This window comes from Rattus norvegicus, chromosome 2 (genome assembly GCF_036323735.1).
Source record: "Rattus norvegicus strain BN/NHsdMcwi chromosome 2, GRCr8, whole genome shotgun sequence".
Taxonomy (NCBI): domain Eukaryota; kingdom Metazoa; phylum Chordata; class Mammalia; order Rodentia; family Muridae; genus Rattus; species Rattus norvegicus.
In genome coordinates this window covers 172,644,781-172,661,374 of record NC_086020.1, presented here as the reverse complement: position 1 = coordinate 172,661,374, position 16,594 = coordinate 172,644,781, and the positions used below count along the sequence as shown (strand labels likewise).

The 16,594-nt window shown below is 44.7% G+C and overlaps 2 long non-coding RNA genes across 2 annotated transcripts; one reads left to right on the top strand and one right to left on the bottom strand.

Moving 5' to 3' along the window:
- The first annotated feature begins 388 nt into the window (after positions 1-388).
- On the top strand, positions 389-1,821 carry LOC108350048 (uncharacterized). The gene is made up of 3 exons (XR_001836787.3): positions 389-536; positions 1,060-1,106; positions 1,393-1,821. It is a non-coding gene; the product is annotated as an uncharacterized LOC108350048 (long non-coding RNA).
- On the bottom strand, positions 1,331-5,846 carry LOC134485740 (uncharacterized). The gene is made up of 3 exons (XR_010064002.1): positions 5,697-5,846; positions 2,420-2,517; positions 1,331-1,418 (listed from the first exon to the last, which is right to left on the bottom strand). It is a non-coding gene; the product is annotated as an uncharacterized LOC134485740 (long non-coding RNA).
- Positions 5,847-16,594: the final 10,748 nt, after the last annotated feature.

Genomic DNA, 16,594 nt, shown 5'->3' with positions numbered 1-16,594 from the left:
GTCCTGTGGGATTAATGTGCTTCTACACTCTCCTTGACTGGGGTGGATAACAAAGTGAGAGCCACTTCGTAGGCTCCACTAGGCACCTTCCTCACAGAAGGATCTCTCTGTTAGGCAGCTGTCAACTACCTCATACTAAAAACTAAAAAGAAAAAGAAAATCTCCCCAATAACAAATTTTAAAGAATACAAAATAATCTCCTTTCCCCTCAGTATTTTTCCTCTCCAAAACGTCACAAGTGATTCTTATTCTGCCCACAGTGCCAAGATAACAGGATTTAATTACCAAATTTATATACCACCAGCATGACATAAATGCATTGGCCTAAAATAAAATGAATGCAGTTATTTTAAAAGAGAGAGAAAAGAAAAGCTGCATCAATATGGTGACAGCGGACACTGAGATGACAGTTTTATTTGCTTTATCTCCTTGCAGGAAGCAGTTAAGCTATTTCAAAGAGATTATTGGGTTTTAATGATCCAAGGCATTAAAAGATCTCATCACAGCAATACTGACACTGTACCTCGGGTATAAAGGTAATAATTCAAGAAATAATGGACTGGGTTTCCCCTCCTCTTTCCTTCTGACGCCCAAAGGAGGACTCCATATTGTTTACTCTTCACTGAGTGTGGGCAGCTGGCCGGGGAGGGGAGGGCATGCCACTCTGTCCTCCTGCAAGTCAGGGAGACCCTCCGGAGCTGGGACTTAGCATCAACTTTCCTTCTCTTCGGTGGGCACCAGCATGGGTGTGGAGCACTGCCTGGAGATCCACACAAAGAAGAAAAGGAGAAATGGGAACTTTGGAGAGAGGGTGAGGAAATCAAGCAGGGAGACCTCTGAGTTTCTGCAGAAGAGCTCTGTTGCACCTCCATACTTAAGATTGCAGTCTAACATGTCCAGATAGCTTCTCTGAACTTGGAGCAAGATGGAGGACTCCCATTTCTAAGTGGGGCTTCTTCTCTGCCTGATCTGGGGAGCCCAACCCCCGATCTTCTACTTGAGGAATGTCAGGAAGTCCTTGGCAAACCTACAGGCTCAACTTCCTTTTTCCCCCATTAGAACCTGTCCAGCAAGTACCAGGATCCCTGGAATGACTCTTCATACAGGTAAGGCATTTGCATAACTCTATAGCTCTAGCAGATGATTTTACCTTCACCCTGAAAGCTCCTTTCCACTCTCCTGGGTTCATATTCAACCCTGGCCACTCTGAATAAGTTTCTCTGAAGATCATCAGGAAAGGCCTTCATCTAAAGAGCCGTAACACTAAAATCCTCAGAAAAGACTTTCTGCCCCTCCCCAAACCCCACCTCTCCTACCCCTCCAGCACTCACTCCCAGCCAGTCCAGGATTCTGCAGACCTCACCGGTTCTGGTCTCCCCTTCGTCCTTCCAGCATGGTGTGCAGTGGCATCTGGACACCTTGAGGGAGGAAATGGAAGACACAGAACTACAGCTAGCCCTCAACACACAAGTGCCACCAACAATCCTCAAGGCTGCCTGTGATGGTTTGCATATGCTTGGCTCAGGGAGTGGCACTATTAGAAGGTGTGGCCTTGTTGGAGGAAGTGTGTCACTGTGGGGGTGGGCTTGGAGACCCTCTTCCTAGCCGCCTGAGGATACTCAGTCTGTTCCTGGCTTTCTGAGATGTAGAACTCAGCTCCTCCTGCACCATGCCTGCCTGGATGCTGTGTTCCTGCCATGCTCCCCTCTTGATGATAATGGTCTGAACTTCTGAACCTGTAAGCCAGCCCCAATTAAATGTTGTCCTTTATAAAACTTACACTGGTCATGGTGTCTGTTCGCAGCAATAAGACCCTAACTAAGACACTGCCCCAGCCCTCCAAGGCTTCAGCCAGTCTTCATCCTGATTAGATGCAAATAGTATGACTCAGCGTCTCTTTTCACTCTCCCAAGCTGATGAGATCGTAGAGACCAGGTGAGGAGATTCTCTAGATCTGATGACACACAGAGAACACATCTCTCAGCCAAAACCTTTGATTTTTTTTTAGACTTTAGACTGACCCAGAGGATTCCTTTGAAGAAACAGTAGGCATAATCATGTATGTACACATGTATTAGCATCCCAGAGATCTAACCTAGGCACTAAACACACAACTACCACTGAGCTACATCCTCAGTGACAATTTGTAAGGTTGGGAATTAAGGACCAAGGCAATATCTTTATTTTCTGGAGACTAAGGACCAGAGGCTGGAAAGCGAAGGCTGGAGACAAATGAAGCCAAACCAAGTCTCCCCTCCCTGGTTGCTCCTGAATTCTTCTTGAGGGGAATGTTAATCAGCCCTGGAAGGGGCTGATTTTGAATACCAAGCCTCCAGACCAACAGCCATGCTAGTCAGTCCCTTGCCTTGCTCAGGCATGCATCAGTGACCCCCTCTTCCTAGATGGAGATGACTCGTACATCTTTAAAGATTTGGTCTGCATTCCAAATCCAGTGAGCGTCCACATAAGCCACAAGCTCCTGATGTCATCTCCAAGAGATCCACTCTGCAGATGTTGCTGTGGAAACATGAAGAAAATAACTTGGTTAACCATTTTCCTAATAACCACTTTGATGCATAGCTGACTTTTGCAGTTCTCAGTACTGTGTTTGGATACACAGATTCAAAAGTCATGACCATTTGGGAGCATTTACCAGTTGTTATGGATGGGGCTTCAGTTTTCTCTCCCTTGGGACACTTCAGGGTCATACAGCTCAGAGAGTCCACCCAAAGTCTTGATCTTCTGGGAGTTCTGCACACCAGCTTCTGGGCAGTTGTATGTGTTCATCTCAGTGTGGGCCAGGGGCATAGCAGCTGTAAGCAGGCTGCATGGTAATATTGCAGAATGGGGAGAAATGTAGTTTGGAGCCAGTGGGTGAGGGGGCTGTGCCTTTGTTCCAAAGGAAATGAGCACTAGGTATACAGGTGGAGGGTAAGGTAACTTCTACAGAAATGGAAGGTCTCCATAGACCAGGATGCTGGGAAGTACTACAGACACTGAATCCACAAAAGTCCAGAGAAATAAACTGTTGCTTGCTGCTACTGCTAGTTGGAAATTTACATCCTCCCAAGGTCATGTGTCGGATGAAGGCTTCACATCCAGTTTGATGCTATTGGAAGCTAGGAGAAACCTTTAAGATGTAGGAGCTGCAGCTGAAGAGATGGCTGATACGAGTGCCAGCAGCTCTCACTGAGGACCTGAGCTGGAATCCCAGCACACATCCAAGTCCCAGGATTCACAGTAGCCTGAAACAAGCAACCTCAAGGGACCCAATGCCCTGACCTTTTCAGGCACCTCCACACGTGTGTGCATAGTGACCAACCAACGGGAATATAAATTTTAAAAATAATTTAGATCTCTATAGAAGAGAATAGGTGGGGTCTTGGTGCGAGATCCTTAGGTTACTGGAGCAGCCTTTGAGAAGCATCCCTTGAGTGACTTGTGGCTGGTGGAGGGATGATCCAGTGGTTTCGAGCACTTGTTCTTGAAGAGGATGGGTTTTTTATTTCCCAGATGGTTGCTAACAATCACCCAGAACTCCTGTTCCGGAGGATACAGCCATTTCTGCTATCAGACATGCACATTGTACACACACATACATGCAGGTAAACACTTGTACACATAAAATAATAAATAAATAAATAAATAAATAAATAAATAATAAATAAAAATTGTGGAACCCTGGTCCATTCTTCCCTTGTTCGAATTCTATTAAATGAACTTCTTGTCCACCGCACATTTCGTACCTGGATGGGCTGCCGCCCCACAGTCCCGAAGCACGACCCATCATCCAAAGCCTTATGTCTCCAAAACTGTGAGTCCACCAAGCCTTGTCCGTTTACATGTTAATTATCTCAGGTATTTTGTTATGGTAGTTGAGAGCTGACTGATGTGGTATGTCACTGGCCTTTGGGAATGAATGTAGTATGTGGTATGAACATGGTAAATCATGTTTACCATGAAGAGACAGAAACAGACTACTTCTCAGACGTTACATAGTGAGCCCTAAGCTGTAACAGAGGAGAAGGAAAAGAAATTCACTTGAAGAGAGGGAAAATCATTTTAGAGAAGTAACCCATTTCATCCTTGTTCTTACACATGGAAACTAAGCTGTCTGGAACAAACTCTTCAGTCTCCTGCCCGGGCATCAGTTCTCACAGCTGTGAAATGGGGATAAGAACAATAGGCCTTCCCCACTGGAGCAGAGGGAAGTCTGTATATAAGGCATTCAGCATTCTCTGGCAAATTAAACAAATGGTAGCTGTTACCACAATTGATTTGTTCTTCACACCTCTCAGGAGTGCTCTGGACCTGACAGGAGCTAGAGTAGGAAGCCCCAAAGGGACATCCTACTATCTCATCAGTGTCTTAGTAGACACAACTTTGGTGGCCCCAGAAGTTCTGGGACAAGAACAAGGTTTGATCTGAGCAGCTTGGAAACAAAAGACCCAGGAAGAGAACATCACACAGAAATCATGACTGGATCTGAAAGAGAAGAGGGAGCCTCAGACTGTCCCAGAGGATGGACTTGAGTCCATCTAAGTAAGGTCCTGGGAGCAGCCCCAAGAAGTCTATCTCTCTAAAGAAGGTAGGTCAGGAGCAGAAGGTGCTTCCCAGAAAGGTCCCTTCTCAAAGGTCCTTTTGTGCATTTATAATGTGTGTGTATGTGGCAAGAGGACCCACACTCAGGAGAGCTACTGAGCTTCCGCCTCAGGGAAACATTCAAGCCCAAGTCTGATGATCAAATGCTGATGAGAGACTCTAGTGCTAGACAAGGCTAGGATGGGGAAGCCTGAACCTGGAATGTGAATGTTTACAGCTCAGCTGTTCCGGGCTTCACAAACAACAATTGACTTCAACCCCCAGTTCTGACACAAGGCAGACACTGTCTACAACTCCATTTTACAGAAAAGGAAACTGAGGCTTATGGACTGGCAGCCTGGTATGGCCTCAACTCTCTTCATGATGCTGTAACAAAATTCCTGGTGCTAATTATTTTATTTTTTTTAGAAAGGTGGTTAATTTAACTCATAGGTTGGAGACTGAAAGTCCAAGGTGAGGACTTAGACTGGTCACCTCTAGTGAAGACCATGTCACAACACGGCAGATAGCATCACATAGTGAGAGAATGTGTGTGAAAGAAAGGCAGATGGCGTGTTCTGCAGAATTTCTTCTCAGAGTCACTAATCCACGGATGCAGACACCTAGACCAACCACACTGGGACACTAGGATTAGTCCTTCCACGAGAGCAGTCATGAGCTCACCACCTCTCACTAGGCCTGCCTCTTAGTGGTCCCTTACCTTTCAATGCCACTACAATGGGGACCAAGGTACTAGCATATGAACCTTTAGGGGACACACTCAAACTGGTCCCAACCCACAACAGTCCCTCACCCAGAGTTGCTCAGTCATTAGACTACTGAGCCAGAATCCCAATTCAGGCACTGCCCCTGAACCTGGGATCTAACCACTGTTCTGCATTCTCTAGCCATTCTTTAACCCTGGCCCTGTCTTCATGAAGTTTCTGGTCCTGGCCTCTAGTGACAAGGATGGAAGCATGGGGACCTGAGAAGCCAGTGGGTGCCAGGACAGACAGGGTGCCAAGCTAAAGAGCAGAGCACAGCACTTAATCATGGCATCTATTGGATGCTGACTGGAAGTGCCCCGGGCTATCCCAGCTGGCTGGTTTCTTTACCTGTCTGTTGCTTTCTGTGTAGCAGACTCCTCAGCACCAATGGCAGCTCCAGTGTCTTCCCTATATACCCAGCCTCTCACTTGGCAGAGTTATACCAGCCACCCACTCCCTAAGTCCCCAGTTTCTGGTCCTCAGCTGCCCTTCTCCAGCCTGGTGGGGGCGTCCTCCTCCTCCTTCCCTTCCATACAGGGATCTGAGTCACTGACAGCAAGTGGGTGAGAAGAAACAGAGAAAGCAAAATCAAAAAATAAAAACTCCCGAGGGCAGTAACAATTAATATTTAACATGAAATTTCCTGGGAACAGATAGTGTAGGCTATTCATGTGCAAATTGTATGCAAATGATATGCAAGCCTTCTCCACCCTGGCCCTGTTGTTATTCTGTAAACCTGCTGGGCAGCTCTGAGGGCAGCTGGAGAGTCCTCACACCCTAAACCTGCTGCATGTGCACAGGACCCCAGAACAGGACTGGGCAGGGCTCCAGATGAGATCATTCAGGGGATTCAGCTGGCCCCCAGATCCTAACAGCAGAGAATCCCTTCCAATTCTCAAGGTCATGTGCCTTCTGCCTGACTCAGTGTTTCATACATCCCTGCGCCCTTGCTCCTCCCAGAATTCCTGCCTGAGGGTGACCCTTGACCTTCTGATGTCTAAGCTCATTTCTCTGCACCACCCTAAGGTAGCAAGAGCTTCTGACTTTCTTGCCCTTCCCTTCTCGGGCCCAGGATCAGGTATAGCCCGTCTTGGCCAACGCCAGTCTTGCCAGATGCACACTGGACAGAAGCATGGATCTTTCTGGAAGATGAGAACAAGCCCTGTTGAGGCTTCCCATTGTTCTATGTGTCAGGAAAACAATTCAGTTCCCCAATTCTCCCCAGGTTGTCCCTCAAGTCAAGAGGAACTGTGAGCTCGGACAGATCCCACAGTCCAGGCCTGAGCCCTCCAGCTGAAGGCAGAGTTGAGCTTCCCTGTTCTTCAGAATTGGGAGCTCCCTGGAGGGAAGCTGCTTGCAGGTCCAAACTCCTGGACTGACTCGGTATTTATGGCATCATCTACGCTAGCTGCATCTATGCTAGGAGAGTAAGCAGCAAGTCCAAGGAGGAGCCTTAGACCCTAGAGCAGGAAGCTTCGGTGCTGGTGCCTGTTCATCCTGAAGCATCCTTCACTCGGTGCTTCTGTGCACCCACCATCCACAGCTGAACATACAGAGGACACTCTGCAGAGGTCAGCACAGCTGGCCTGGTCAGCATCACCTCAGTGACAACTGCCCTCCATGATAACTGGGACATGAGACAATTGTCCCCAGAATCAAAGAGTTTATGCTTTGACCCTTTCTGGTGTCCCCAAACCTAGGAACACATATGGAAAAAGAGCCATTCAAGTTCAGTATCATGTGACCACCTTGTCTTGATCAGGTGGGAGGGGTGACAACCACAAGGAACTAAGGATCATTCGAATAAGAAACACAGGTGGGTGACTTGGTACAGGGCAGGGCTTGGGGATGGGGAGTGGTGGAGTGGAGAGCTTGTATATAAGGGCGATTCTTTAAGAAGGCTGTCTAAAGGTGAGAGCTTGAACTAAGATGTGAGAGTTGGGGCGATTGTTTTAAATGGAGGAAGAAAAGAGAATGTTGAGACTAGAGCTGTCTGGCCCTGCATCTGGAAGGTGAATTCAGATTGTCTTAGTCAGGGTTTCTATTCCTGCACACTCATCATGACCAAGAAGCAAGTTGGGAAGGAAAGAGTTTATACAGCTTAAGGAAGTCAGGACTGGAACTCAAGCAGGTCAGAAAGCAGGAGCTGATACAGAGGCCATGGAGGGATGTTACTTACTGGCTTGCTTCCCCTGGCTTGCTCAGCTTGCTCTCTTATAGAACCCAAGACTACCAGCCCAGGGATGGTACCACCCACAATGGGCTGGGTCCTCTCCCCTTGTTCACTAGTTGAGAAAATGCCTTACAGCTGGGTCTCATGGAGGCATTTCCTCACAGAAGGCTCCTTTCTCTGTGATAACTTCAGCTTGTGTCAAGTTGACACACAAAACCAGCCAGTACAGGTACTGCTTAGTCAGGGGCCTCCATGTCTAGCTCTATACAACAAGTCCATGATTTTAACTGTAGGTTCATTCCATGAGTATGCTATGAGCATTTGCCACATTTCTGACACTGTTGTGAACCTGGTAACAAAACCTTTACTCTGGGGCTTTAAAACCCAAGGAAGATGCTATCCCTGAGATAGACCCAAAACTTAAGAAGAAAAAGAAAAAGATGTTCACCATGTTCGACATTAACAAGAGGTAACTTGTGAAATTTAAAAGTGAATACCATTTTCAGAAATATTAAAATGTGGGGGAAAGGGGAACTTGAGGTCTCCGAAGGCTATAATAATATTACTTACTGTGTAGTATAATAATAGGAGTTGAATATGTAATATAGTTGCTTACTAATAATATAGTTGCTTAATTTATTTTAATTACAACTTCTCACAGTTCACAGCAGCAGTAAAAGAACAAAAGGCAGTTTATGCCATTCAAGAGGGAGATGGGCACCTGGTCTCATAAGCACCAGATCAGCACTGAAAATGGTGGCTGACTCTCTCCTGGGGCCTCTTTTCTTCTCTTTCTCATTTCACACTAACTTCACACTTTTTTCAGTTAGCCAGCTTACTCCATCACACCTTCTGTTGGGCTGACCCAGCCTCTGACCTTCGCCATGACAAGTCAGTCTCCTTGTAGCTAACTACCAGGTTCTAAACTGCAGGGGAAAACTTTCAATCTGTTCAATGATTGGCTAGATATCACGTGACTTACTGCAACAAGGAGGTACCCAAGAAACCACTGGCTCAAACGCGACCAACCAACATTTCTTTCTCTCCTGCCAAGCCTTGTGCTCTGCGAGGGCATTTAGCACCAGAGCTCTTTCCAAACTTTACTCTGTCACTCTTCTGGTATGGACTTTGTTTACACGGCTCATATCACATCCATACTGTAGAAGCAGGACAGAGGTGCTGAGCAGGAATGAAATCAACCCAGTCAAAAACAAATTACATTTATTTGGAGTTAATTAGGATTGCAATCTGGGAGAGCACAGACTCACAGAATCCTGGAAACAAGCTGAATTTCTGATGTTGAACCTATGATTAGCTAAGAATTGGCATGGCTGCTGTAAGCCTTAGACCGTCTTATCAGAGGAAAATCGAATTCAGCAGTCTGCCTCCAAGTGTATCCACATATAAGGAAAAGGGCCCATTGTACAGGACAGTAGAGGGTAGCAAACAACATTTAAGCAAACTGTGGTTTGGTCTATCCAAGAGAAAGGCCTGGTTCAAAGGTTCAGCAGAAGACAGATCTGAGATGTGCTTAGCAGTGACCCCTAACTTCATTTCCGATGCCCAGAATCAATGTTACTCCATTTTTATTATGATCATTGCTTTCATAACCTCTACTCCCATGGCTAGAATTTATTCATGGAACTAAACCTAGTTTGAAAAAAGCCCCAAAAAATTACATCCTTGTTCATCTATTGTCTCTGACACAAGTAGGCCAGTTAGCAATGGTGGCAGGAGGGAAGGAAGGACTATCTCAAGCAACTGTGTGGATGAAGCTCACCTGGTTCACGCCACCTTGGCAACTCCATATCGCACACCTGGCACTACATACCACAGTTTCCATCTCCTCAGGTAGATAAAAACTTCCTGTGGGAGATGGGGTAGATTAACTGAAACACGTCTCACACAGAACCAGCGTTCAGTCAAGGGAGGAGTTTAGTTGTTAGACCTGAGCATCCAAAGGAGTCATGGCCAATCCAGGCAAGGTGGCTCTGTGTGCTACTCAGTGCAGACCCTCAGGTCCTCTTCCTTTGCCAGCTCCGGTTCTTGGAGAAGTCACTTCTTTCCATCTTCCATTCCCAAAGATGCCAATCCTGTTTTGCCTGGGGTAGGACCCAGGAATTTGCTTTTTCGTCCCAGGAAATATGGGGCCCATAAGTGAAGAGCTATACTCTGAGAAATAGCATCAAGGAAATAGTGATGTCTTAGGTCACTTCTAAGTACAACCATCAGGCCTGTGCTCACAGAGGCAAATTTTCACTCTGCTCTTCTTGGTTTTCCAAGGAGCTAGAAGATGGGATGGGATCTATAGGACAGAACATTACAATGGGAGTTGGTTGGTCTTGAAATTTAATGTGAAGTATCTCAAGCCCAGTGATGACCTCCTGTTAGAAAACCAGAGGCCCCTTGGTTAGCATCTGTGTTCATCTCAATTACCAAAAAGTGCATACTGATATGAGCCACTATTAATAGTGACACTAGGTTGGCCAAAACCACACATGTAAAATGCCTCCTCAGGGAGATCGTTAATCCCTGAGAGACCAGGTCATCTCAGGCTTGACTTGATCTTGGCTGATCGCCTCAGACATGGCTGCTGGACTCTAAAAAGTAAGGCAGAGGACTGGACATAGAAAGCCCAAGTACAGCCCTCCCTCTAGTCTTCTACTCTTCTGCAACCAACCCAGAGCAGCCCTCAGTGTGTGAAGAACACTGACTTGATATTATATGATTTTAGAAGAAATATAAAATTATCTTAAGTGGTTTTTGAAGATATAGGAAGGCACAAAAGAAAAACAAAAGTCACCTGTGATCCTGCTATCCAGAAATAACCATTATTATCATTTTAGAGTAACACACTACTAGTTTTTCCTATGCATATATTTGCATAAAATTGCATACATCAAACCTGGATTTCATCAAATTCTCAGCTCTGTAACCTGCTTGCTCCACTTAACAATACATACCACTTTCCTGCATCATCAGCTGTTCTCTGACAACCTCATTTTTAACAGCCACATCCTAGCATATGGGTACACAATGGTTGGAATATTTTAGAGTACTTCTATTTTTTGTTTTGGTTTTATTTTTGCTTTTTCTATTATAAATCTTATTATATGTCAGTAATGGTTTTCTCCAAATCAATTCTGAGACACTAATTCTGAGGTCCTTAAAATATACTTTTTAAAGTTTTAGCCACAAAGCACCAAATTACAAATACCAATTAACACTCGGGTAGGGTATGGTAAAGACTTTGGACCTGGATCAAGCTGCAGAGCATAAGGATGATGGTGGTGAACAGAGTTGTCTGTCCCAACTTCATCTCTAATACCTCTGAATTTTAGGAGAACCTTGCCTCCCCATCCCAAGTTCCTCCGTCTTGAGGAGTCCCTATATAATCCACAGATATTTCTCTTCTGTGATGATAGTCAGCCCATTTTAGGAATCCTATGCAAATCTTTATCTGGCCTGCAGCAATTATTTCTGAAAAACCAGACTTTTGACAGAAGTACATTTAACTTTTTTAAAAATAGCATTTTTTTAGTGCATGCTATTATCATTGTTACTTATTCAAATGTGTTGATGGTGGAGTAGGTGGAAGGGTGATGTTTGCATTGGCATGGCAACCAGTGACTAATTGAATTCTTCACAGCTCATGATGGCTTCTGTGACTTAGGTGGGGCCAGAAATGGATTTTCCTCCCTCTATGTGTCATGAGCTTATGGCAGAGAAAAGGTTACCCACTTATGATGGAGCCCCACTCATGATACAGCCCTTTCTTAAACTATTTCTATTTTCAGTTTGTTCCACATCTTGGGGTGAGAGGTTTAAAGCATCTCTTCCCATCCTCTGGATACAGGGCTTCTTCTGATCTGCAGATACCACTTTGGGGTAGAATAGGACCCCTGGTTATTGTAATAGCTAGTACACAGGGTGTCTTTCCACTGGTACCTTGAGGCACTTTGTGTTTTTCATTTAATCCTTTATAAGCTGTGTGGCGCAAGTACTTTTCTTGCCATCCCTCTTCTGGATTAGTTCCATTTTGAGGTGCTAAGAATTAAACCCTGATCTATGTGTGTGCCAGGCAAGTGTTTACCACTGAGCTACAACCTGACACTCTTATAATCCTTTCTCATTGTTCTCATTTGTTTGCTTGTTTGCTTTTGCTTGAAGCTACTGTGAGGAGGATTGAGACAGGATCTCATGTAACCCAAGCTGGCCTTGAACACCCTCCTACTTAAACCAAAGTGTTGTCACACCTGACTTATTGAGCTTTCTCACACAGATGAGGAAACAGAAGTGACACATGACTTGCAAGGATGCAGAGTTCACATGATGAGGGATGGCATTGAACTCTGGAAGCTGTTTTAAGCAGAGTCTACTTATGCTGTCCATGGAAGGTATGGAGAGTCCTTTACCCACAAGGAAGAATTGTGGCCAAGCATAGATTTCTCTCTCACATTTAGGGCAGGTCTTCCAACTTAACTAACTTAATCAAGATAATCCCTTACAGATATAACCAGAGTTTTGTCTCCTAGATCCTGTCAAGTTGATAAAATTAACTACTACACTGTAGACATACATTTTTTGCAACCTACTTGAATAAGAATTCAACCTATCCTTTAGCCTACCACTGACCAGAGGTAGTAGAAAAGAAAAGTTATTAGAATATGGGGGAAGTGGACCTGTTTAGCAAAGTTCTTTGGGGGTGAGCTGAATCTTCTTTGTGAGCAGTTCAGTCCCATAGCAAACACCATATACAAACCAACAGCTACAGTCCAGTCTTCTCAGCAGGGAGACACCACACAAAAACCAGCAGCTATAATTCAATCCTGAAGAAACTGTAAGGTTTATCAACTGGCCTGAGGCCACTGAAGGAGCTGCAGGAACCTCATGAGCAGTTCTTTGGTGAGTTTCTCTCAATAGCAGCACTACCACAAGTGGAGCTCAACAGTGCTGTGTAAGGTAAGCCAATGCATGTGTGTCCTTAGCAAAGAACAGCAAGGCAGAGCAAACCAAACCAATGCTCAGTACTCTTCTCTCACTACCCGTGGGGTCATGTTTATACACCGTCATCACATGTCCACGATAGCAAAACATAGCAAAACCCATGTCTGCTTTAGGAAAACATTCTTTTATGGGTCTACTTAAGCAAGACATCCTCTCACCAAGCAGCTTGTCTTTAATAACATGTATCTCCCTTGCTTTATTTTGCTGTTCTATTTTTGTGCTTTCATGCCTCTACCAGGACAACCATTGTAATTGTTGGCCAGCTTATAGAACAGCTGACACCACTACACTGTGAAAAAACTCTAATTAAGGTCAAAGTCTACCATTGTCCAGATAGCATTCTGGGGTTCTGTGCAATATGGAAAACTCCCTTCATTGGTAGGGCTTCTCCTTCTCTGACCTTGTCTGGGGAGTTCAATACCCCCTATACCTTTACCTGTAGAATGTCATTTACCCTTGGTTAAAATTATAGGTTCAACTTCTTTTCTCCTGATAAAAACCCATTCAGCTAGCACCTGAGATTCCTGAAGTGCTTCCCCATGCTAATGAGCCCTCAGCCCTCAGCCAATGATCTTTGCCCATCCTGGATGTTTCTACCCAATACATACTCCTTTCCCCTGAAATTATGTATGCTGTGAATCACCCCAAATAAAGTTGATATGCCTCTCTGCACTGGTCCTGTGCCAAGAACTAGCCTTAGTTTAGAGGGGGCTTCCTGAGAGAAGGGGTTTTTGAGAGTGGCACAGTGGGGGTACTTGAAGTCAAATCGTCCTTTAATCAGCAGTCAGTGACCCTAGCCCCTTGAGTCTTAGAAAGAGATAACAAGCACATTTAAAAAACAAACAAAAAAAAAACAAAAAAAAAACAACAACAACAAAAAAAAAACCACTGCAGTTGAATTCAGAGATCTTTCTGCCATTGTAAGCACAGACAATGAGCTAGCTGGGTGGGATCTGATTCTGAGATTACTATTTCTACCACACCTGGACCCAAACTAGCTCTGCCTCAGGCTGATCTCAGGAATCTGTTTTTGTATTTTTCTGACAAATTGGCTCATAATACAGTTGCATCTGTTCTTCTAGATTTGTGAAGTCCTTTATATAATTCATATTTATCCTTATATTTTGCATTGGTGAGAAATTTTATCTTTTTGAACTCATGTTTTAAGAGTTCTTTCCCGGGGTTGGGGATTTAGCTCAGTGGTAGAGTGCTTGCCTAGCAAGCACAAGGCCCTGGGTTCGGTTCCCAGCTCCGAAAAAAAGAAAAAGAAAAAAAAAAAAGAGTTCTTTCCCACAGCCTTAAGGAGTGTCCTGAAGGTCTCAGTGTTTACCATTTTTCTGAGATATAGACATATCCTGGCCTCCCAGACTTGAGCTGACTTTGATTATTATGGAGTCATTAACCTTGGTAGAGAGGGCATTCCCCAATAACCTTGGCCTGGAGAATATTTTCCAAATGAGGAATGTGAAATATATATATATATACAAACAAGCATCATACCCAGCAACCATCAACACTTGTGGAGGCCCACACTCTGGCTCTGTTCCAGGTGTAGGGACTATGTCATGCCATCCCTTCCACATGGCCATGCAGGACTCAGCAGTCCTGGTGTGTTTTCTTCATTGTACATACATTCACAGGGCTTCCAACACCCACCCCTTTCCCTGCTGTCCGTTTTCTCTGCTCCCTTTGCCCATATGGTCTGATATCAGCTTATGATCCTTGAGAGCAGGGATTGTCACACTACACCATCCATTTTTTCTTCTGGAAACAAGAGTTCCTATTTTGCTTTGGAAAAATATCCATTTCCACTTTCAGGCCTCAAGTACATGTGGGACCAGCTCCATTCTAGCATGGGCCTTGTCCTGTGGCCACAGTCATTGGTTAAGAGATGAATACATGAACCAAGCTGGTCCCATACGAACTATGCCATGCTCTTTTTACTGGTTACTGGTTCTGCCAAACTGATAAATTATAACATTGGATCTGCTATAGGCAATGAGATAAAACATGCCTTCCTGGACATTAACACTATTAACACTAATAGATAAAGAAGTCAAGCCTGGGTAACCCTGTATGGTCACCTGGTTCTACCCATGCCTGATACTTCCCCATGTTTAGCTTTTCCAACTAAAAGAGCTAAACAATTCAAGTATTTTCTTTTTATTCTTGCTTAAATTATTTTTTAAAACGGATTTCTGATTTCTAAGAGTCAAATGCTAACTGCCTAAGCAGGGAATTTCTCTAGTCAGAGTACTGAAAAGAGGGTGTTTGTTCTCCTCTGAATGTGTAAATAAAGACAGGTACGCACCAACCAACACACACACACACACACACACACACACACGCACACACACACGCACACACACACACACGTGCATATGAGAGTTACATATATGTATTTTCTCTGTTCATACCAGGGCCCTGTTTCTAAACTCTCTACTTTCAAAAATTCAGGTAGACAGCACCCGGAAATGGGAAGAATCTCTCCTCTTCACCCTTTCTGTTGGCTTGTTCCCACCCCCATGTTTGCAAAGAAAGCTAACAGATCTTGAAAAAAAAATTAAAGTGTGCAGAGGGACTCTTCATAGCTGAATGCTTATGGCTGTAAGACTGATTTTACTTGGCAAAATTTGAAACCACAAACAATGAAGGCTATAGGGAAAGTCACAAAACAAACAACATTCTCCAGGGTTCTTTCAGGGAATGGGGGTGGGGTGGGGTGTTCCAAACAGGGCCAAGCAAGCATTGGCACAGCTAATGCAGGTAAGTGCTGACAAACCGGTGCATTTTCCTCAGAGAGAGGAGAAGGGGGTAGTGAGGGAATCAATAAAATATGCAAATAAGGCATCAAACTTCAGAGCATGGAAATGTGGGTATTTTAATTTCCCTTGATACTGACAAATGCAGCCATGAGAAGTTTCTTCGGGAGTTTTTGTCATCTGCCATTTATAGAGGGAAAGGGGGAGTTAGGAAGCAGTGAGCAGAGGAAAGAATTATCCAGAAGTCAGCAAGGCCCACAATGCAGTAGGAGCAGTCATTCTCAAAGGGCCCAACTCTCCCAGAAGCCACTTAAAAATCACCAACATGAGGATGAAATTGTCAAACTGAACCTTGTTCTTTGTGGCAGTCGCCGCTGTTTGGAGAGACACTGAAAGCAGCATTTGCAGTATTGCAAACTTCCTTGTGGCCTGTTTGGAAGATGTCTCTTTCTGTGGGAGAACACAGTTGAGCTTCTGAGCCCTGCTTCTGACAGGCTGTTGCTTTGGAGGGCCTGACTAGAGCGGCAGCCTTGGAATCCCAGCAGCACTTGGCTGACTTCACCACTGACAGCTTGTCGCTATGGAGGCGGCTGGGCCTCGGTTTCCTTATATATAAGCTATAATAGAAACACCTGCTCGAAAGCTCTGTGGTGCACATTAAAACGAGCTAAGAGGCCAGGCATGGTGCCGCTGCTTACCTTTAACCCCATCATTCTGGACACTGAGGCAGCTGGGTCTCTTTGAGTTAAAATCCAGCCTGCTCTGTAAGCCAGTTCTAGACCACCATGGCTGCATAGTGAGACTGTCTTTAAAACAAAACAAAACAACAACAACAGCAACAACAAAATCTCTAGAAGCTAAAAGGATCCAGGAGTGGTGGCATACTTCTGTAATTCTGGGGCCAGGAAGCTGAGACAGGAGAATTATGATTCTAAGGTCAGTTTGTTACTGCCTAGTAAAATCCTGTGAAGAAAGAAAAGAAAGGAGGGGGAGAGGAAGAGAGGGAGGGAGGGAGGGAGGACATATACTCATCATCCCTTCATAAACAGAAATAAGCTATGGACATCTAGGGACCCTCACTGTGTACCCTTAAGTTTGTGTATAGAAACCACACAGCGATTCATTCTCTCTCTCTCTCTCTCTCTCTCTCTCTCTCTCTCTCTCTCTCTCTCTCTCTCTCCAGTCACATCACATGTAGGATGAATGAGAGTTTCTATCACACAATGAGTTTAGGAAATAGAGATTAGAAAAATTACATAGTGGGTAGACTTCTACAGTTCGGGGCTTCGCCATTGAAAGGAGCA